The following is a 24,690-nucleotide window of genomic DNA, read 5'->3' on the forward strand; positions in this document are numbered from 1 at the left end:
CTGTCACATCATAATGGATTGAAACTAGAAATAAATGACAGAGTAAAAGACAGAAACTACTCCAACACCTGGAAATTAAATAATATGCAATTGTATGATGAATGGATAACAGAAGACATCAGGGGGGAATTTAAAAATTTTTAGAGGTAAACAAGAACAAAGATACATCATATCAAAATCTCTGGGACACTATGAAAGCAGTACTTAGAGGAAAATTTATTTCATGGAGTGCATTCAATAAAAGAAGAAAAAAATCAACAGAAAAGCGACCTAACACTACAGCTCAAAGCCCTAGAAAAAGAAGAACAGAGAAACACCAAAAGTAGTAGAGGACAGGAAATAGTTACAATCAGAGCTGATATCAACGAAATTGAAACAAAGAAAGAATTGAAACAATTGACAAAATAAATAGTTGGTTCTTTGAAAAAATAAAGTTGTTAAACCCTTAGCCACACTAACAAAGAGAAGGAGAGAGGAAAGTCAAATTACGAAAATTCAGAATGAACAAGGAAATATCACACCAAACACAAGCGAAATAAAAAACATAATTAGAAGCTATTTTGAAAATCTATACTCCAACAAAATAGAAAATCTCGAAGACATCAACAGGTTTCTAGAGACATATGAATTGCCTAAACTGAACCAGGAGGTCATACACAATTTAAATAGATAGATTTCAAGTAATAAAATAGAAGAGGTCATCAAAGGCCTACCAACAATGAAAAGTCCAGAACCAGATGGGTTCTCAGCCGAGTTCTACAAAACCTTTAAAGAAGAGCTCATTCCAGTACTTCTCAAAGTATTTCATGAAATAGAAGACGAGGGAACCCTCTCAAACTCATTCTGTGAAGCCAATATCACCCTGATATCTAAACCAGACAGAGACACATTGAGGAAAGGAAATTTCAGACCAATATCCTTAATGAACATTGATGTAAAAATTCTCAAAAAAATTTTAGCAAATCGCATACAAAAATATATTAAAAAGACACTGCACTATGATAATGTGGGTTTTATCCCAGCAGTGCAAGGTTGGTTCAACATCAGAAAATCAATAAATGTAATTCACCATGTCAATAGACTTAAAGTCAAGAATCACATGATTATTGCAATAGATGCAGAAAAAGCATTTGAAAAAATATGCATCCCTTCATGCTCAAAACACCAGAAAAAATAGGGATAGTGGGAACATTCCTTAACATTTTAAAGACCATCTACACTAAGCCCATGGAAAATATCATTCTAAATGGTGAAAAACTGAAAGCATTCCCCCTAAAAACTGGAACAAGGCAGGGATGCCCTCTTTCACCACTTCTATTCAACACTGTCCTTGAAACTCTAGCAAATCAGACAGACCAAGGAAGTTAAAGGGATATGAATAGGAAAAGAAGAACTTAAACTATCCCTATTTGCTGATGACATGATTCTATATTTAGAGGAACCAGAAAATTCCACCAGAAAACTTTTAGAACTCATAAGTGAATTCAGTAAAGTAGCAGGTTACAAGATCAATGCTTATAAATTCAATGCATTTTTATACATAAGTGATGAATCTTCAGAAAGAGAAGTTAGGAAAACTACCCCATTCACAAAATGTTTGAAAAAAATAAAATACTTGGGAACCAATCTCACAAAAGAGGTGAAAGACCTCTACAATGAGAACTACAGAACACTAAAGAATAAATTTAAAAATGCCTTAGAAGATGGAAAGATCTCCCATGTTCTTGGATAGGCAGAATTAATATTATCAAAAGGCAGAATTAATATTGTCAAAATGGCTATATTACCAAAAGTGCTATACAGATTCAATGCAATTCCAATGAAAATCCCAATGACATACCTTACAGAAATAGAGCAAGCAATCATGAAATTCATCTGGAAGAATAAGAAACCCAGAATAGCTAAAGCAACCCTTAGCAGGAAGAGTAAAGCAGGGGGTATCGCAATACCAGAACTTCAACTCTACTACAAAGCAATAGTAACAAAAATGGCATGGTATTGGCACCAAAATAGACAGGTGGATCAATGGCACAGAATAAAGGACAGGAACACAAATCCAAATAAATACTATTTTCTCATACTAGACAAAGGTGCAAAAAATATTCATTGGAGAAAAGATAGCCTCTTCAACAAATGGTGCTGGGACAACTGAAATCCATATGCAACAGAATGAAACTAAACCCCTATCTCTCACCCTGCACAAAAATCAATTCACAATGGATCAAAGACCTTGAAATCAGAACAGAGACCCTGCATCTTATAGAAGAAAAAGTAGGTCCAAATCTTCAACATGTTAGCTTAGGATCAGACTTCCTTAACAGGACTCCCATAGCACAAGAAATAAAAACAAGAATCAATTACTGGGACAGATTGATACTAAATAGCTTTCTCTCAGCAAAGGAAACATCAGCAAAGTGAAGAGAGAGCCTACAGAGTGAGAGAAAATCTTTGCCACTCATACTTCAGATAGAGCCCTAATTTCCAGAACATAAAGAACTCAAAAAACTCTACACAAAGAATACAAATAAACGAATCTCAAATGGGCTAAGGAAATGAACAGACACTTCACAGAAGAAGATCTATAAGCAATCAACAAACATTTGAAAAAATGTTCACCATCTTTAGTAATAAGAGAAATGCAAATCAAAACTACACTAAGATTCCATCTCACCTCAATTAGAATGGCGATTATCAAGAATACAAGCAACAGTAGGTATTGGAGAGGATGTGGGGAAAAAGGTACACTCATACATTGCTGGTGGGGCTGCAAATTAGTGCAGCCACTCTGGAAAGCAGTGTGGAGAATCCTTAGAAACCTTGGAATGGAACCACCATTTGACCCAGCTATCCCACTCCTCAGCCTATACCCAAAGGACTTAAAATCAGCATACTACAGAGATACAGCCACATCAATGTTTATAGATTCTCAATTCACAATAGCCAGATTGTGGAACCAACTTATATGTCCTTCAATTGATGAATGAATAAAGAAACTGTGAAATATATATATATATATATATATATATATATATATATACACACACACACACACATACATACATACCATGGAATATTATTCAGCCATAAAGAATAATAAAATTATGGCATTTGCAGTCAAAGAGGATGCAGTTGGAGAATATCATGCTAAGTGAGATAAGCCAATCTCAAAAAACCAAAGGCTGAATGATCTCACTGATAAGTGGATGATGACACATATAAGGGATGGGAAGGGGACAAGAATGAAGGAAGGTGGGACTGTATAGAGGGATAAGAGGGGTGGGAGGGGTGGGGGTGAAAAAAAGTAACAGAATGAATCAAAAACTATTGCCCTGGGTAATGTATGATTACACAAATGGTATGCCTCTACTTCAGGTACAAATAAAAAACAAGATGTATCCCATTTGTTTACAATAAAAATGAATAAGAAATATTCAATGTAATTAGGCTGTAAAGAATTCTTTGCTTTGGTGCTATGAATTATTATGATTTTGCCAGAAATGCTGAAAACCGTGGCAGAATAATGTCTTCTTTAGCGTGAAATTTAAGTTCAAAATGAGTACTTACAAGAGGCACACACGTGTTCCATTGAAACCAGTTATGGATGTTGATGAAACTGCTTAGAACAATGTGGCTGCCATGTGTCATAAATTTTTTATTTTTTATCCTACTGAACATGTGTGTGAAGTGGGCTGCATTGTTTCTTATGTTTTGATAATTAGACTTTATTTTGTCAAATTTCCCAGGGATGACAGTGCTAGTAAGAGAAAAAATATGTTGTTCCTAATATAAATAAGTAGACAAATAAATAAGCAAATAAGTAAAAAAGTGTGTGGATGAGTGAATGAATGAATGAATAGAACCTATGTTGGGAATGACCTCTTGTCACAGTAGCTCAAAAAGGAGACTGTCAATGGCTGAGGAGCTGGGAAAAAGAAAAAAAAAAAAAGTACATTGTGAAATTTACGACCCTGATTTCATCCGAAAGTTGGTTTTAATGAAGTTGTAGACAAAAGCCATTCCTCAAATGGTCTGCAGAGAGGTGACACGCTTAATAGGAGGAGAACAATACCAAATGCAGTGACTGTACCTGCTAAAGATCATAAAGAGATTGAACGCTATTCAGTCTCTTACAAGATTTTTATGGCATAGGGAGTTCTGAGTTGTCCAGCAGCCATTTTTTGCAAAGCAAATATTGCTTGTTTGCATGATAGTTTCCTCATTTTCCCATGCCCAAATCCTGACAGGAAGATTTATAAGTATATACTGCTAGGCTTTTACAAAGAAACTCATCTACTTCCTTATTTGCCTATGGATGGAACCTTGATGTGATTAATCTGATGCAAAGAAAAAAAGAAGAAAGAAAGAAAAAGGAAAAAACAAAACAAAACACATACACACACAAACCTATAACCTCTTTGTTCTTTTGTACTCATACACAGTCCAGATATATTGATTTAAAAGAAAGCACAATGAAAGTTTACAAATCTTACTCATCAAAATACATGAACCAAAAATGAGAATATATATATATATGTCCATGAAGTATTATCATGTAGAATATAAAGAACTCCTAAAAATTAATAGCAAAAATGTGAGATAGTCCAAATGAAGAAAAGACCAACCAAGACAAAAGAAGAGGAGGTAAGGCTAACGAGCACCTGAAGAGCTGCCACCAGTCAGTGATAATCTAAGAGACATAAAAAAGGGAGAAACAATTTCATATACAATTGAGGTTTACAAAACTAAGAAGTCAAATAATACAACGATGATTTGTTTCCATTTCTAGGGAAGATGTAAGTTGGTGCCGCCATTTTAATTGGCACCATCCTCTATAGCTAAATATTCACATACTCCTTTACCCAATAACTTCATTCATGCCCAAGATCATATTCCCACCAATAGCTTGCTTAGAAGAAAAAACAAAGACAACCCTAGTTCACAAATTGTAGTATATTGGCACAATACCATGTTATACAGCAGAGAAATAAATTGATCAGTTTCACAGAAAAATATGAATGGATCTTAAAAATATCATGTTGAAAAAAAGCAGTAACTCTCACAAGACCACCTATAACATGTCATCATTTATCCACTAATTTAAAAGAAAAACCAAACAACTCATTGCAAATATGCACAATAGAGTATATAAAATATAGAGGGAGATAAGAAAAACGGCAGAAATAGGTAATATAAGTTATTATGTTCCATTTCTTGAGCTGGTAGGTAGATGTGGAGTTGTTTCTTATATCATTAGCTTATCAGTTACATTTATACTATTTTTTATACTTATATTTGTTGGAAATTTGATATAGCATAGAAAAATTTGAAGTTACATATTACTATTTTTTTCTTAATAATGGGACAACATCTGCTTGCTTCACATATATCACATTGTGTATAAGATGATACTCCAATATTGTTTTTGACAGACTTATTTTGCATTTTTGAATATTTTTTATTAATCAAATAGTAAATAAGAATGCATTCACTCTAGGTCTAGAGTTCATTACTTATTATGAATTTAATATCTTAATAATAGTTTGAAAAATCAGGCATTTATTTTTTGGGAAGAGGAAAAGAGAGTTGATTTTTTTTTTTACATTCTTATATGCATGAGAAGAAAGAAGCACTTTTAGCATGTGACTATAATTGCATGTAGGTTTTTGTAAACTTGAATAATACATTGTTAAGTATCAAAATTGGTCAGGTGCAGTGGCACACGTCTATAATTCCAGCAGCTCAGGAGGCTAAGGCAGGAGGATCATAAGATCAAAGCCAGCCTCAGCAACTTAGTGAAGCCCTAAGCAACCTAGTGATACTCTGTCTCAAAATATTAAAAAATAAATAAATAAAAAAGAGCTCAGGATGTGGCATACTATTGAGTGCTCCTGGGTTCAATACCTGGTCCAAAAAATTTTTAAAAGGCAACAATAAAAACAAAAAAATAAAAATAAATATCAAAATTGAAAATTCCCCAAATTTCCAAATTGTTTTTACAGTCTTATGAAAGATTAATAAAAGATCTATTTTGTGTTACTCAGTAAACCTGGAAATTGAATATTGTTTCCATGACTTAGTTGGTTTCCTCAATCATGTATTTATACCACTTATAAATTGATTGTTTTCCTTAGGAAATTTCACCTTGCCAGTTTGACATGGGAAATCTCTACTATCTCCAAAATTGTTGGCCAGGTTATTAAAAGAAACTTGTCTTTGTTATAAAACGTAAGTAAGGACTATTGCTCTGTCAGTTTTGGGTGTATTCTGCTGAAAAGAGGTAGAGGAGTTCCATCTGTGTGAACAGAGCTGACATGATTTAAAAAGAACGAAGCAAGACTACCATGAGCATTAGAGTATTTTATATGTGGACAGGGACTTCAAGGCAGAGTTTAACATCAATCTCTAAGTAATCCATCTAAGCAAGAGATTTTGTCTGAAACATCAAATGAAAGTTTTTCATTTGTTTCTGTTCAGTTCAAACATATTTTTTCTTAAATGTGATACAGGAATATATGATCCAAATAACTAAAATCAGGTTGAATTTTTAAAATGCATATCAAATGTGACCTCGATTTTAATGTGATTCACTCTAATGTAAAATTTAACAGTGTTACAACTTGTATATAAATTTTTCTGACATTCTTTGTTTAGAATAACTATGCAGTAAAGCAAGTAGTTATTAGTTACAAATGATGAATATTTGTAATTCATCAGAATACGCATTGCCTCCACTCAATCTAATCAGATGCTAGCAATTTTCTGCTTCCTTCTCTGTTATTTTCTTGTTTTTTGTTTTCATATGTGTTCATGGTTTATTACTAAGGGTAATAGGAAATATTTCCCTGCTTAACAGCACAACAAAACAGATCTTACAAACATCCAGAAGATGGGCTCTAAAACATAGCTACACACAAAACCAGTTTAAAGAGAATTGCCTAGTTAAATTATACTGGGAGGGAAGTAATATTGAAAGATACTCATATAACAGATATTAATAATTGATATTTGATCATGTAACAGAAGTAAAACACTTAGTCCCTAACACATATTAAGATCAAAACTAGATAACTAAATAGACGCCCAAGTAACTAAAGAAATATTTGTTTTTATTGCTCTTGCTGCATTTTTGCTTTTGGAATAGAAGAGGGGAAGTTGGATTTAGAATTCTGGGAAAGAAAGGAAGCACCATAAATAAGAACAGAATTAAAGGATGAGGCTGAATCCAACTTAGCAAATTTGCATAGGGAGATGAGTGAACTGGCAGATGGGAGTGTTTCAGGCACTTTGTTGTACACTAAACTAGCAATACCCAATTTCAGTCTGTGATATTTTATAAATTATTTATAATTCACTATTGCAATCTCAAAATCACTTTCCAAAAACTTTCAAATTCTAAAACCAAACTTTTTGGAATTAAACAAATGGGGGAAAATATGTGTGTTCACGTGTACTCGCATACAACTGAAGTTAACTGAGATAAGTCAGTATCCATCAGAGAGGGAAATTTTAAGTAACAAGTTTAATTCATATATCAGAGCAACATATATCTACTGAAATAGCTTTGTAATGTTATACATGTTGATCTATACATCAGGTCTTAGTTGAAATAAGGGAAAACAGAATTTCAATTAATCCAATAAAAGTGATTGAATCAAAGGATGTGCATATGTAACAGAAAAGAAGCAAGGGGGATAAACCAAAAATATTATATTTGAAAAAGCAATATAAAAATATTTATGTTTTAAATTTTTATTGAAAATTGCCTCAATTTTTGTTCAAAATATAGTCACATATACACTATCTCATGATTTGTCTAAAAGAGGGTATTAAAATGAGCATATTGGGATGTTCTCCCTGTAGATTCTAATTGTGAAGGTGTTCTGTTAAGTATTCAGCAAGACAGGTTTAAACAATGTAAGTGGTACTCTCCTAGTTGCGCATAATTTTAAGTTCACAATGCTCCAGAGCTGATTAATTACATATAAAGTATATTTTTTTCATGTGCAATTCAATAGATAATTATACTTAATGGCTTTGTGAGGGAATAGAAGCTGCATGTCAGAGAATAGGAGTTCCTATTATATGAAATTAAGAATTTAAAGAGGTTTCAAAAATAATTTTAAAACAATATTTGACTTGTTAAGATTCCTAATTTAGTCACAAAATTTTGTAGTGTCTCTGTCCACATTTTAATAACACATATCTGTAATTTAACTTTTCTGAATGTTTTTATGTTAGCAAAACAGGAATTTGCATAATGTAAACGTATTCATTTAGCCTCTCTATCCTTCCCCACCTGTGCCCAGGGAAGAAAAACAATGGGTATTGACTGCATAAATTGATACTAAGTTATCTCAATGTTTTCTCTCTCTCATTTTTTCTAGTACTAGGGATCTAGGGATTGAACCCAGGAACTCTTAGACACCAAGCCACATCCCCAGCTCTTTTTTTTTTTTTTTTTTTCTTTAGAGACAGGGTCTCACTGAGTTGCTCTGGGCCTCACTAAGATGCTAAGGCTGGGTTTGAACTCTCTTCCTCCTGCCTCAGCCTCCCAAGTTGCTAAAATTATTTATTTCCTTGAGCCCCTCCATGAATTATAGTTCTCTATCTTCTAGACCTATAGACAAGTTTTGTTTAGATGTTTTAAGTCTTGGTGACATTTTAACAAGGGACTGAGATAGAGTGAGTCTCTTGCATTCATGTAACATGGAGAATTAGTTTTTCTGCTTCAGTGTCAGAGCTCTGGGGTGCTTGGAGTAGTCACTGTTTACCCTGTCAGTGTTCACCTGCAACCCAACTCTAACTTTAGCAGGCAACATATATGAGCTAATTTGGTAGTGGGGCGACAAGGATAAAGCAGAATGTGAAGTGATGAACACCTAATATATTTTGGTTTTTGAATTAAATTGCCAATCCCAAATTACACAGAGGAAGCAACTTTGTTATGCAATTAATATTTTCCCTGTAATTGCCAGTTAGCATGGTATATTCATCTTTACCATTGAAGCTTTTCTCATGCAGGGTTGAACAGGGTAATATCTGTCCCATTATCCCATTGTCTTTATAAAATATACCCAGCCTGCTACCTAGGAAACTTGAGTGTAGGAGGAGCTGTTCTGAGAGATTGCACATGGCTCCCATTGCCAAAGAAACTCAGGCCTTTTATTCCTGTAAATGTGCAGAGCAGTTTCCCTATTAGGAATTGGGATAACAGTGTTCTCAAAGGAAAAGCTGAGTGAGGAAGGTAGTAAGTTCTTGTCATACATTTAAGCTGAATTGTAAACTCTGCATACGTCACAATGCAATTTTTTTCAGTAATAAAAGTAAAAACTTGAGATCCAAGATGGTGAAGATTGCGTTCCTTGTCGTTCCGTAACTCTGGTTTTGAGCAGAGGATATGTTTCTTGGTGAGGCAGTTTTTGCTGCTTATTGATCCCCTGGTGTTTACCCCATTTGTCTGCTGTGATCACCTGCAGTCTGCCAGCATATTGATGCCTTTTTTGAGTGCAGACTGCTCACTGTCAGGCATCTATCATCCACCATTTGCCTGCCTCTCACCTGTCCGTCACCTGCCTTACACCTATCCATCACTCAACTCACGAGGATCACCTCCCGATAGTCCGACAACAGTCAGCAAACTGATCACCGACTGCCAGTGGAGCACCAGCTGCCTGCTGTTGACTGGAAGTTCACTGTTACAGTACCTGCAGGTGTGAATACATGTGGCTGCTGCCATTTTGAGACAACAGTCAGACCCCATAGGACCCCTGGCCCCATCTCCAGGATCCCTCAGCCTGACCGATCACTCCGTGCCTCTGGAGGCCTCACATCAACTGACTGCTCCCTGTCACCAAGACCCCCAGACCAACTGACTGTGTCCTATCGCCGGGACCCCAGACCAACTGATTGCACCCGGCCTCGAGGATCCCGCAACCACACCAAACACACCCGACCTCCAGGGCCCCTGCCTCACCAACCGCATACTACATCCAGGACCTTCAACTGATCACGTCCACATCCTGAGTGGCAGGTCCCTATTTGCCAACATATTTGGAAGCCAGAGTGACCATCTTGGATAATCCTGGAAGCCATAGCTCTGATCTTTAGGTGGGGAAAATCCCATCCTGAGACACCTGCTGGAGGCTTGAAGCTCATTGTCAGGTACCTCTCATGCATCAGGCTACTGAACACTGGGAGGATTCATTACGATATGACTGCTATACTGTAGATTTTCTTTTTTCTCCTTATTGAAAAATTTTAGGTTTTTATTTCTTTACTTTTCTTGCTCTCTTTTCCTTTTGTTTACCTATTCACTCAGAGTCTATTTTTTCCATTTTTGCATGCTAACATCCAATTTCTGTTGATTACACTCTCACCCTTTCTATTTTCTAGAACTTCTGTATATTCCTTTCTTATCCCATTAACAGCTACATTCTACATCCCTCTGCATCCTCTCTGTCCTCCATTAGAAACTGCAGACCTTATTGCAAATCTGTTTGTATTACAGAAGATAATATTTGAACTCATTCTGTTTATTATGACAATTTTGTTATTGTCCAAATAGGGGCTATTTGGTCTAGGATTGCATAGTGTCTGAATTGGGCACTACTAATATTGATCTCCCCTTAAAGAAAGGGTTTTGGAAACGTATAGGGCCACTATAAGCCTATAGGAGGAAATCTGCAATACCCCAGATCTTCACTGCTAGAGGGGAAGATACATGAACAACATGAAAAAACAAGGGAAGAAAATGATCCAAACAAATCTAGATTCTATATTAATAGAATCCAATGACAGTATCTTAGAAGAAATGTCAGAAAAGGACTTCACATTATACATGATTAAGATGATTCGCGAAGCAAAGGATGAGATACGAGAGCAAATGCAGGCAATGAATGATCATACCAACAAGCTGAAAGAACACCTGCAGGAAGCAAAAGATCATTTCAACAAAGAGATAGAGATTCTCAAATAAAACCAAATGGAAATTCTTGAAATAAAGGAATCAATAAACCAATTAAAAAACTCAATGGAAAGCATAACCAAAATACTAGACCACTGGGAAGACAGAACCTCAGATAATGAAGACAAAATATTTAGTCTTCAAAATAAAGTTGTCCAAACAGAGAAGATGGTAAGAAATCATGAACAGAATCTCCAAGAACTATGGAACATCATGGAAAGACCAAATTTAAGAATTACTGGAATTATAGAAGGTACAGAGATACAAACCAAAGGAATGAACAACCTATTCAATGAAATAATATCAGAATATTTCCCAAACTGAAGAATGAAATGGGAAATCAAATACAAGAGGCTTACAGGCACCAAATGCACAAAATCACAACAGATCCACATCAAGGCACATTATAATGAAAATGCATAACATTCAAAATAAAGATAGGATTTTGAAGGCCATGAGAGAAAAGCATCAGATTACATATAGGGGGAAACCAATACGGATAGCAGCGGACTTCTCAACACAGACTCTAAAAGGTAGAAGGGCCTGGAACAACGTATTTCAAGCTCTGAAAGAACATGGTTGCTAACCAAGAATCCTATACCCAGCAAAACTAACCTTCAGATTTGAAGATGAAGTAAAATCTTTCCAGGATAAACAAAAGTTAAAAGAATTTACAAATAGAAAACCTGTGCTACAGAGTATTCTCCACAAAATATTCCATGAGGAGGAAATGAAAAACAACAATGGAGGTCAGCAAAGGGAGGAACTACCTTAGAGAAAAAGCACTCAAAGGAGAAACCAAGCCAAGTTAAAAACCAGAAATAAGCCCAAATGACTGGGAATACAAATCTTATCTCAATAATAACCCTGAAAGTTAATGGCCTAAACTCATCAATCGAAAGACATAGACTGGCAGAGTGGGTTAAAAAGAAAGACCACACAATATGCTGCCTGCAAGAGACTCATCTCATAGAAAAGGACATCCACAGACTAAAGGTCAAAGAATGGGGAAAAAACAACCATGCAAATGGACTCAGTAAAAGAGCAGGGATTTCCATCCTTATATCAGATAAAGTGGACTTCAAGCTAAAGTTAGTCAGAAGGGATAAAGAAGGATATTTCATACTGCTTAAGGGAACCATAAATCAGGAAGACATAACGACAGTAAATATTTATGCCCCAAACATTGTGCATCCCTGTACATCAAACAAATCCTTCTTAATTTCAGGAATCAAATAGACCACAACACAATAATTCTGGGTGACTTTAATGCACCACTGTCACCACTAGATAGATCTTCCAAACAAAAAGCAATCAAAGAAACCATGAAAGTCAACAACACAATCAATAACCTAGACTTAATAGACATATATAGAATATTCCATCCATCAGTGAGCCAATTCACTTTCTTCTCAGCAGCACATAGAACCTACTTGAAAATAGACCATATGTTATGACAAAAAGCAGCCCTTAGGAAATGCAAAAAAATAGAGATACTGCCTTGTGTTCTATCAGATCATAATGGACTGAGAGTAGAAATCAATGACAAAAAAGGGAAAGTACTCCAACACTTGGAGGCTAAATAATATGCTATTGAATGAAATATGGATAACAAAAACATCAGGGAGGAGATTAAATAATTCTTAGAGGTCAATGAGAATGATGATACAACATATCAAAATCTCTGGGACACTATGAAAGCAGTACTAAGAAGAAAATTCGTTGCATGGAGTACATTCCAGAAAAGAATGAAAAGTCAACAATTAAATGACATAACATTACAGCTCAAAGCCCTAGGTAAGAAGAACAGAATAACAGCAAAAGTAGTAGAAGACAGGAAATAATTAAAATCAGAGCTGAAATTAATGAAATTGAAACAAAACAAACAATTCAAAAAATTGACATAACAAAAAGTTGGTTCTTTGAAAAAGTAAACAAAATAGACAAACCCTTAGCCACACTAACAAAGAGGAGAGAGAAAATTCAAATTACTAAAATTCATGATGACAAAGGAAATATCACTACAGACACCACTGAGATACCGAACATAATTAGAAGCGACATTGAAAATCTGTATTCCAACAAAATTGAAACTACTGAAGACATTGACAAATTTCTAGAGACATATGCTCCTCCCACACTGAACCAGGAGGACATACACAATTTAAACAGATCAGTATCAAGCAATGAAATAGAAGAAGCCATTAAAAACCTACCATCCAAGAAAAGCCCAGGACCTGATGGATTCTCAGCCAAGTTCTATAAGACCTTCAATGAAGAACTCATTCCAATACTTCTCAAAGTATTCCAGGAAATAGAAAAGGAGGGTACCCTACCGAACTCATTCTATGAAGCTGATATCACCCTCATACTCAAACCAGGCAAAGACACATCAAGGAAAGAAAATTTTAGACCAATATCCTTGATGAATATACATGCAAAGATCCTTAACAAAATATCGGAAAACCGTATCCAAAAACATATTGAGAAAATCATGCACCACAGTCAATTGGGGTTCATCCCTGGAATGCAAGGATGGTTTAACATCTGTAAATCAATAAATGTACTCCATCATGTCAATAGACTTAAGGATAAGAATCATATGGTTATTTCAATAGATGCGGAAAAAGCGTTCGACAAAATACAACACCCTTTCATGCACAAAACACTAGAAAATATAGGGATAGTAGGAACATACCTGAACATTATAAAGGCTATTTATGCTAAGCCCATGGTCCACATAATTTTTTTTTTTTTTTTTTTTTTTTTTTTTTTGAAGGGAGAACTCTAGGACACTTCCATTTATTTACTTTTTGTTTCAGTTTCCTAATATTTTTTTTTAATTGTAAACAAATGGGATACATGTTGTTTCTCTGTTTGTACATGGCGTAAAGGCATACCATTTGTGTAATCATAAATTTACATAGAGCAATGTTGTTTGATTCATTCTGTTATTTTTTCCCTTCCCCCACCCCTCCCACCCCTCTATACCCTCTATACAGTAGTTCCTTCCTCCATACTTGCCCCCCTCCCTAACCCTAACTCTAACCCTTCCCTCCCCCCCATTATGTGTCAACCTCCACTTATTAGCGATATCATTCGTCCTTTGGCTTTTTGAGATTGGCTTATCTCACTTAGCATGATATTCTCCAATTTCATCCATTTGCCTGCAAATGCCATAATTTTATCATTCTTTATGGCTGAGTAATATTCCATTGTATATATATACCACAGTTTCTTTATCCACTCATCAATTGAAGGGCATCTAGGTTGGTTCCACAGTCTGGCTATTGTGAATTGAGCAGCTATGAACATTGATGTGGCTGTATTACTGTAGTATGCAGATTTTAAGTCCTTTGGGTATAGGCCAAGGAGTGGGATAGCTGGGTCAAATGGTGGTTCCATTCCAAGTTTTCTAAGGAATCTCCACACTGCTTTCCATAGTGGCTGCGCTAATTTGCAGCCCCACCAGCAGTGTATGAGTGTACCTTTCTCCCCACATCCTCGCCAACACCTGTTGTTGCTCGTATTCTTGATAATCGCCATTCTAATTGGGGTGAGATGGAATCTTAGGGTGGTTTTGATTTGCATTTCTCTTATTACTAGAGATGTTGAACATTTTTCCATATGTTTGTTGATTGCTTGTAGATCTTCTTCTGTGAAGTGTCTATTCATTTCCTTAGCCCATTTGTTGACTGGACTGTTTGAATTCTTGGAGTAGAGTTTTTTGAGTTCTTTATAGATTCTGGAGATTAGTGCTCTATCTGAAGTATGATTGGCAAAGATATTCTCCCACTCTGTAGGCTCTTTCTTCGCATTGCTGATAGTTTCCTTTGCTGAGAGAAAGCTTTTTAGTTTGAATCTATCCCAGTGGTTGATTCTAGCTTTTATTTCTTGTGCTATGGGAGTCCTGTTAAGGAAGTCTGGTCCTAGACCAACAAGGTGAAGATTTGGACCTAGTTTTTCTTCTATAAGATGCAGGGTCTCTGGTCTGATTCCGAGGTCCTTAATCCATTTTGAGTTTAGTTTTGTGCATGGTGAGAGATATGGGTTTAGTTTCATTCTGTTGCATATGGATTTCCAATTCTCCCAGCACCATTTGTTGAAGAGGCTATCTTTTCTCCATTGCATATTTTTGGCACCTTTGTCTAGTATGAGAAAACTGTATTTATTTGGGTTTGTGTCCGTGTCCTCTATTCTGTACCATTGAACTACCTGTCTATTTTGCTGCCAATACCATGCTGTTTTTGTTACTATTGCTTTGTAGTAGAGTTGAAGATCTGGTATTGCAATACCCCCTGTTTCACTCTTCCTGCTAAGGATTGCTTTAGCTATTCTGGGTTTCTTATTCTTCCAGATGAATTTCATAATTGCCTGCTCTATTTCTGTAAGGTACGTCATTGGAATTTTAATTGGAATTGCATTGAATTTGTATAGCACTTTAGGTAGTATGGCCATTTTGACAATATTAATTCTTCCTATCCAAGAACATGGAAGATCTTTCGGTTGGTTCAACATCAGGAAATCAATAAACGTAATTCACCATATTAATAGACTTAAAGTCAAGAATCACATGATTATTTCAATAGATGCAGAAAAAGCATTTGATAAAATACAGCACCCCTTCATGCTCAAAACACTAGAAAAAATAGGAATAGTGGGAACATTCCTTAATATTGTAAAGGCCATTTATGCTAAGCCCATGGCTAATATCATTCTAAATGGTGAAAAACTGAAAGCATTCCCCCTAAAAACTGGAACAAGGCAGGGATGCCCTCTTTCACCACTTCTATTCAACATCGTTCTTGAGACTCTGGCCAGAGCAATTAGACAAACCAAAGAAATTAAAGGGATACGAATTGGAAAAGAAGAACTCAAACTATCCCTGTTCGCTGATGACATGATTATATATTTAGAGGAACCTGGAAATTCCACCAGAAAACTCTTAGAACTCATAAGTGATTTCAGTAAAGTAGCAGGTTACAAGATCAATGCCCATAAATCCAACGCATTTTTATACATAAGTGATGAATCTTCAGAAAGAGAAATTAGGAAAACTACCCCATTCACAATAGCCTCGAAAAAAATAAAATACTTGGGAATCAATCTCACCAAAGAGGTGAAAGACCTCTACAATGAGAACTATACAACACTAAAGAAAGAAATTAAAGAACACCACATTATTCTTAATGGAGAAAAACTGAAACCATTCCCTTTAAAAATGGGAACAAGACAGGGATGTCCTCTTTCACCACTTCTGTTCAACATTGTCCTCGAGACTCTAGCCAGAGCAATTAGGCAGACTAAAGTAATTAAAGGCATATGAATTGGAAAAGAGAAACTTAAGCTGTCACTATTTGCTGATGACATTATTCTATATTTAGAGGATCCAAAAAACTCCTCCAGAAAACTTCTAGACCTCATCAATGAATTCAGCAAAATAGCAGGCTATAAAATCAACATGCATAAATCTAAAGCATTTTTATATGCAAGCAACAAAACAGCTGAAAGGGAAATGAGGAAAACAACCCCATTTGCCATAGCCTCAAAAAATAAAATAAAATAAAATACTTGGGAATCGATCTAACCAAAGAGGTAAAAGATCTCTCCAATAAAAACTACAAAACATTGAAGAAAGAAATTGAGGAAGATCTTAGAAGATGGAAAGATCTCCGATGTTCTTGGATAGGCAGAATTAGTATTGTCAAAATGGCTATACTACCAAAAGTGCTATACACATTCATTGCAATTCCAATGAAAATCCCAATAATGTATCTTACAGAAGTAGAGCAAGCAATCATGAAATTCATGTGGAAGAATAAGAAACCCAGAATAGCTAAAGCAATCCTTAGCAGGAAGAATGAAACAGGGGGTATTGCAATACCAGAACATCAACTATACTACAAAGCAATAGTAACAAAAACAGCATGGTATTGGCAGCAAAATAGACAGGTAGTTCAACGGTACAGAATAGAGGACACGGACACAAACCCACATAAATACAATTTTCTCATACTAGACAAAGGTGCCAAAAATATACAATGGAGAAAAGATAGCCTCTTCAACAAATGGTGCTGGGAAAACTGGAAATCCATATGCAAGAGAATGAAACTAAACCCCTATCTCTCACCCTGCACAAAAATCAACTCACAATGGATCAAGTACCTTGAAGTCAGATCAGAGACCCTGCATCTTATAGACAAAAAAGTAGGTCAAAATCTTCACCTTGTTGGCTTAGGATCAGACTTCCTTAACAGGACTCCCATAGCACAAGAAATAAAAGCAAGAATCAATAACTGGGATAGATTCAAACTAAATACCTTTCTCTCAGCAAATTATCAGCAATGCAGAGAGAGAGCCTCCAGAGTGGAAGAATATCTTTGCCACTTATACTTCAGATAGAGCACTAATTTCCAGAACATATAACTCAAAAAACTCTACACCAAGAATACAAATAACCCAATCAACAAATGGGCTAAGGATATGAACAGATACTTCACAGAAGAAGATCTACAAGCAATCAACAAACATATGAAAAAATGTTCATCATCTTTAGTAATAAGAGAAGTGCAAATCAAAACTACACTAAGATTCCATCTCACCTCAATTAGAATGGCAATTATCAAGAATACAAGCTACAACAATAGGTGTTGGAGAGGATGTGGGGAAAAAGGTACACTCATACATTGCTCTTGAGGCTGCAAATTAGTGCAGCCACTCTGGAAAACAGTGTGGAGATTCCTTAGAAAACTTGGAATGGAACCACATTTGACCCAGCTATCCCACTCCTCAGCCTATGCCCAAAGGACTTAAAATCAGCATACTACAGAGATATAGCCACATGAATGTTCATAGATTCTCAATTCACAATAGCCAGATTGTGGAACCAACCTAGATGTCCTTCAATTGATGAATGGATAAAGAAATGATATATATATATATATATATAATGGAATATTACTCAGCTACAAAGAATAACAGAATTACGGCATTTTCAGGCAAATGGAGGAAATTTGAGAATATCATGCTAAGTGAGATAAGCCAATATCAGAAAACCAAAGGAGGAATGAGCTTGCTAATAAGCGGATGATGACACATTATGGGGCGTGGGAGGGGGGCAAGAATGGAGGAAAGAAGGACTGTATAGAGGGAAAAGTGGGGCGGGGGGGGAAGGAATAAATTACAGAATGAATCAAACATCATTACTCTACATAAATGTATGATTACGCAAATGGTATGGTATTACTCCATGTATAAAAGAAAAAACATATATCCCATTTTACAATACAAAAAATTTTTAAAAATAATAAAAATTAAAAAAAAATAAAAATAGTAAAAGCTTGTGTATTGCCATATTTTCTTACATAATTAAAATAGCAGGAAATGAAAACTCATGTTCTTAAAAAAGAATATTATGTGATTACAGAAGAAATAAATTTTCTGAAAATAAATGACAGTCTTATATATATGGGTCTATATCCATATGTTTTGAATGTGTACTTTTGAATAATTTACATAAAAATTTTCCCTTAATATTTTCATACCTACCAATTCTAATTAATCCTTTAAATTTAGCCCTCTTTATATTATTCTATTACTATTGTGACCCAAATCACTAATTCCATATTCTAACATTGTATTTATTTGTCTTTCTGGTATAATTAAAATACACTTAAATATAAATTTTCAAATATGTACTATGCATGTTACTTCAGCATGCTTTAATACCACATATCATTTAGTGCTTCACTTATCAAACATATGAAACGTTAGCTACAATCTCCTGGTCACTTTTCAAAAGACCTTTTAAGAATCATGAACTATGGATGGAAAAATATTTGGGGCTTGGGTTTTAGCTCCATGGCACAACACCTGACTGAGGTCCTGGGTTCTATCTGTAGAACCATAAAAACAGGTGGGGGGAATGTTTGCATGCAAGAAGGCCTTTGTTTGGAAGCTTTAGCCCTCTTCTCTGTGGTAAAAAGGCATCCAATTTCAATGTAGACAGTTATCTACATTATTGTTGCAAAATGTAAGCATTTTGTTGCAAAAAGAGGTGGAAAATGTTAAGACTCTTCCTCTTGGGAAATGAGGAAGAATTATAATTCAGTGACTATGCTATGGAGCAATGCGGGTGGTTCAAGCATGCAACCTCATACATCACTGATGGAATGTGTTGTTAACAGCCTGTTTAGAGTGCAATTTGGAAAAATGTCTTAAATGCCTTAAAATATCATTAGCTTTCATTGGATCCAACAATATAATTTTAAGCATTTTTCTAAAATAAACTACATGTGTAATAAAGCTAATAATCCCACTTTGTTCAAAATAGTCTACATTCCAAGACTCAGTCATTGATTTAAGTCATGGGAAATGCATAGGATACAATACTGTGATGATATACAGCCATTAAAGCTAATCATAGTGAGAAAAATATGTAATCAAATGGAAAATGTTCACTATAAAATGAGAACTGAAAAAAAAAACTCATACCACAGATATGAAAAATAGAAGAAAATCTTGAAAACTATGTACACTTAAGTATTAAGAATAGATGCCTTTCTGTTACATTTTCTTGCTCTTCTTTTTTTTAAATATTTTTTTAGTTGTTGATGGACCTTTATTTATTTTTATTTATTTGTTTATATGCGGTGGTGAGAATCGAACTCAGTGCCTCGCACATGCTACGCAAGTGCTCTACCACCGAACCACAACCCCAGCCCCCTTCTTGCTCTTCTTTAATTCTTCCAAACTGTTTGCATTGAATGCTTATTACGTTTAGAAGATGTTCTAAAGTGTTTTAAAGACTGAAGTTTAAGTGACATACAGGATGCTTATAATACAATAAGAATGAAGAAAAGTAAGTTTACAAAATAGTTTCCAAAGTCACAATGACAGCCCCATGTGGGCTCCTTCTGACATTGCTTCAGCGGTCTAGCCTCAGCCCTTGCCCAGAGATGAACAGGACCATCTTCAGGAGGAGGACACAGCTCTTAATACCACCTGTAAAGCTGTGAGCAGAAGCAGCAACAGGGAGCTGCAAAGATGGAGGCGATGCAAGCATAGAACACAGAATTTAAGTCCAAGTACCAACCAAACTTTCTAAAGCTTTCACTTGAGAACAAGGCATTACTGAATGAGTAACACTCAAAGATTGTTACTTACGTGTTTCTGTAAGAGGGACAACTGAATGGAAAATTCTAACAATAGGAAGGCAGTTTTGTGCCTAAGAACAAAGGGAGGGGATACCATTCAATGATTTATTCTGATTTAATAGATTTTACATTTTTATATGATTTACATTTTTATATGATTTACATATAAATAAATGTATTTAACTAAGATCTGACTACCTAAAGTATTTTCCTAATAAAATAGGACCAAAATATGAGATTTGTGACTCAGTGGAGTTTGAAACCTAGAGTGTTTACAAGGCTAACTAATATATAATCTCTGAATATAGATCAGATGATTTTTCACAAATGCTGCCTTTATAAGTCATATATGAATTTTGTGTTTATGAGATACCTACCCCCCAAATACGCTGGCAAATATTCTTGAATAGAAACATCATACTATTAAACACTAACTGGTAGTCTATTGACTGGAAACCCAAAGGAAATATTCTTTCAGAGATACCGACTATGGTTTATATGACACAAAATGTCAAATATTTGTTTCTAAAGTCTACAGGATTAAACACTAGCATATAATTACTTAAAAATCAATAATCTCAAATTCAAATGTGCAGTCCAGTGATTCTGAAAGCAGTAGCAAAACACGACATCATTATTTTTCAGAGGTTCCAAACAAGCAATTTGGTTAAGCACAATATTTACTGTAAGACATTATGGATATCATCCTCCCCAAAATACTTCTGTAATAGAAAACACATGAAACACATGAAAGAACAGCAATAGGAAAAACTCAGCAATAACTTGCTGTATAGGAGGAACAAAGAAAGAACAGTTTAATTTATTTTGACAGTTAGAGGCACCTCAACAAATCTCATTAGCTCTGGAAGAAGTATGTTTTCTGTATAAAGCAGGAGGACCCAGCTTCAGGCTAACTACTACTCCTAGGCTGGCAATAAGTTGCCACACACTTTTGCTCTGAAACCAATGACAAAGCTTGGGCAATCCTCATGCAAGTTTCTGATAAATCAATTGTAAGTATGGAAGAATAACTAGCGCTACCAACAGGCTCTCAGGAAGAGAAAAATGCTCTATAGCAGTTCTCCAAGCAATCTCAGTTCTCCCACCACAGCCAGGATGACACTGAGTACATCTGCATGTAGAAAGGAAGGAATGTACTCACTTGACTCTTTGCAGGTAGCGTTCAGAGTTGGTTCCATCCCACTACTGAGAGTCATTTGTCCTCAGAGCTCTTCATTAAGGCATTAGTGATAAACTTAAAAAAAAATATGTAGGAAACAAAACTAAAAATGAAAAATAGAAAACCCACAGGGTAAAGTCAATTCCCAGATGAATAACCTCACAGATTTTTAACCAAAGAACAAGCTGAAAGTCTTTACCTAAATAGGAACTAATGAGTTTAGTAATTAGTGTTGTCAAGTGTCAGTAACCTACTCGTAGATGCAGCCATAAAATAAATGAATCACCAACGATACAAAATTATATCACAGGTGAACCACCAATATCTGCAAACCATTTGAGGAGTATGATAACTTTAAAATGTGCAACACTGAGTGAGAAAAAGGAGAGAAATGAATAAAGGAGCTCTAGGAGAGGTATTTCCAATTCTTTTTCAGGTTGTTTGGTTGGAAAATTCCCCAAATACCACAGCAGGGACAGTACAGTCTGCCTCATGTGTATTTTAGATACAACTCTGTTTAAGGAACTTGTATGATAGAGTTCCATGTTCATGTCCATTCTCTTCTCAACTGAACAATCCAATGAGCTTTCCTTATGATAGGAAAAGTTATACAAAATAATAGAAATTCTCTGGCACAGTTATAAAGGACTCTAAAGAGGACGTAGTGTGACCTCCCGGGCCTCCTCTGCCTACTGCTCATCTCGATGGACTCTCGCCCACAGTCAGAATGTCTGCAGGTGCCCCTGCAGTTTCCAGGGCTGCCACTGCCAGTATTTGGAGAAGTCAGCAGACACAAAATCAAGTAGATGAGGTTGTGGACCTATGAGAGTAAACGTGGACAAGTAAATGTGTTAGAAAGAGACCAGAAGCTTTCTGAGCTAGATGACCGTGCAGATGCATCGCAGGCAGGAGCTTCTCAATTTGAGACAAGTGCTGCCAAGTTGAAGAGAAAACATTGGTGGAAGAATTGCAAGATGTGGTCAAGAGGGATCAGAGTTCTGATCATCATCATCATCATCGTCATACAAAGCATCTCTTAATGAAAAGCCAGGGAAACTCGAGCCTGCTGTCCAGGAAACCTCTTGGAGACTTTCAACTTTCGACTTAGAAACTGCTATATTTATTATCCAACTTACCTACTATTATTTCCAAAATGATTACTTTTGTTAGTTCATGGAAAGTTTGTTTTTTAATGTTCACTCCAGAGGGCCAGCTTGCCCACGCTTGCACAGTGCCTTCACAGATCTTCCTACGAGCAATAGGGGACATCTGGACTTCAGAGGGTTATAAATTAGACCTAATGTTGTCACCCAATCATTGCCATTGACTCCTGTTAAGGGAATCCCTTGCAAGTTCACCATCCTGGTCATTTGACATTATCTTCAGAGCCACATTTTAAACTGGGTAATCAGATTTCCAACTTGTGCCTTTCAGGAAGAACACTACTGCCAAATGTTGATCTGTGACAATAACAGGCTGTGCCTTATCCCTGTGAGCCCTCTTCTTTCTGTAAGTACTGCTAACTCTTGCTGTATTTAAACTAAGATGCTGGTAAAGAACTTTTGCTCCTTTGTTAGATACGAAGATGTTTACTTTCTTGTTATTGTTATATATCACTTGTGAACATTCATATATTCAGCAATACATTCAGAAATATATTTTCAGCAAAAATAACCCCTTTAAAAAGTTTATATAGAACTATGAGCATGACCAAAGTTCCCAGTTCACTTAAAAGTTAAAGTGAATAAATTGTCCTTAAGGCTGTCCCTGATAGATAAATTCAGAAAAGTGCCAAATGGATCTCAAGGTGCCCTTCCAAAGGAAAATGGTAATGTTTTGTGTGATCCTTCTATATCCTCAGAGATCTGCCATGCCTCTGAAATGCTGTGGAAGATGTCCATTCCTTCTGATTTGATCTTTTTTACTGGGGTTGAAGTTGGAGCTACACACTCATCATTCGACCTCATACCTATAGATCGTGTTTTCCTAGCATTTTGCAGTCCGTCAGCTGTGGGCTCCATGGTCTTTGTAATAATTACTGAAGAAACAGTTTTGTGACCCTGAAGTAAGATCATCTGTGAAGTCAATCATTACCCATTACATAGTCAGGTACTCAGAGGTGATAGTTTTTGAGGTTTGTTTTCTATTTTTATTTGTATTCCGCTTCCTAAATCAGTCTTGTAGCTTATGCTTGTGGTGAGGCATTAGTCAGGGGTGGGTGACTCTTCACAGAGGATAGCTGACCGAGATGCCTGCTTTCTTCAGTGCCAAACTGTCTGCACAGGATGCTGCTACGGAAATAGCTAGTCTCCTCTGAGAGATTTTGTTATGTACATGAGACTTTTAACATCAGGGTATGTGACTGAAGCCACGTAAGGTGAATGAAAGCAGGGAAGGAGGCACTGGAAGAGAAACACATGAGCTTTATCGTCCTGTGGCCCATTGTTACTAGAATGTTCTAAATGCTTGTTCACACACTAGTATGACTTAAAAGCAGTAACACCTGAGCTGCACCAGGAAATGGTTCCGTTTCTTTAATATCTGTTTCCCTGATATCACTGAGATGATTTAATGTTGGAGACATGCCTTGCAGTATGCCCAGCTGTGAAAGAGCAGCTGTTGGCTTGGAGACATCAGCACACCCTCCCCACAGGAGACTGGACCGGGTCTCTGAATCCTTGATGCTGGCCCCTCAGCCTTGATACTCAGTCTCATGTAACCCACTGGCTCCTGCATTGATCCAGGAATACCTTGCTTGTATCCGTGCATTTAGCTGGGAACTCACCCACGATGATGACCTGAATAAAGTGTTTATAAACATGAAAAAAACGAGGATGTAGTTTAATGCTGCTATAATTCAGAGGTATACTCTCCAAAATCCAGGTGTGGCCAGTGTGGTAGTATTAAAATGGGGACTCGTTAAGAGGTGATTAGACCATGGTGGCTTCTTTCTCATGAATGGGACAAAAGCCCTTCTAAAAGGGGCTCCATGCTGCATTTTCCTGGCTTGCCCTTACCTTCAGCCATGTGAGGACCCAGCATCCCTTCCCGTGGAGAATGCAGCCACAAGGCACCATCTTGAAAGCAGAGCTCATTCCTCATTGGACAACCAAACTTGCCATGGCCTTGATCTTGAAATTCCCAGACTCCACAACTATGAGAAAATGATTTTATTTTTTGTCTAAATTACCCACTCTCAGGCATTTTATTATAGCAACAGAAAAAGACCAAAACAAATGCAGGATATATGAATCCCACCACAGAATTTAACATATACCAGAAAAAAAACTGGGACATCCTGATATGATTTAAGTAGCAAGAAATGCTTTTAAGTAATCATAAAATTTTAGATTTCATCCCATTTGTTTACAATAAAAATAAATTTTAAAAAA

Source organism: Sciurus vulgaris (assembly GCF_902686455.1).
Source record: "Sciurus vulgaris genome assembly, chromosome: 4".
Lineage (NCBI taxonomy): Eukaryota > Metazoa > Chordata > Mammalia > Rodentia > Sciuridae > Sciurus > Sciurus vulgaris.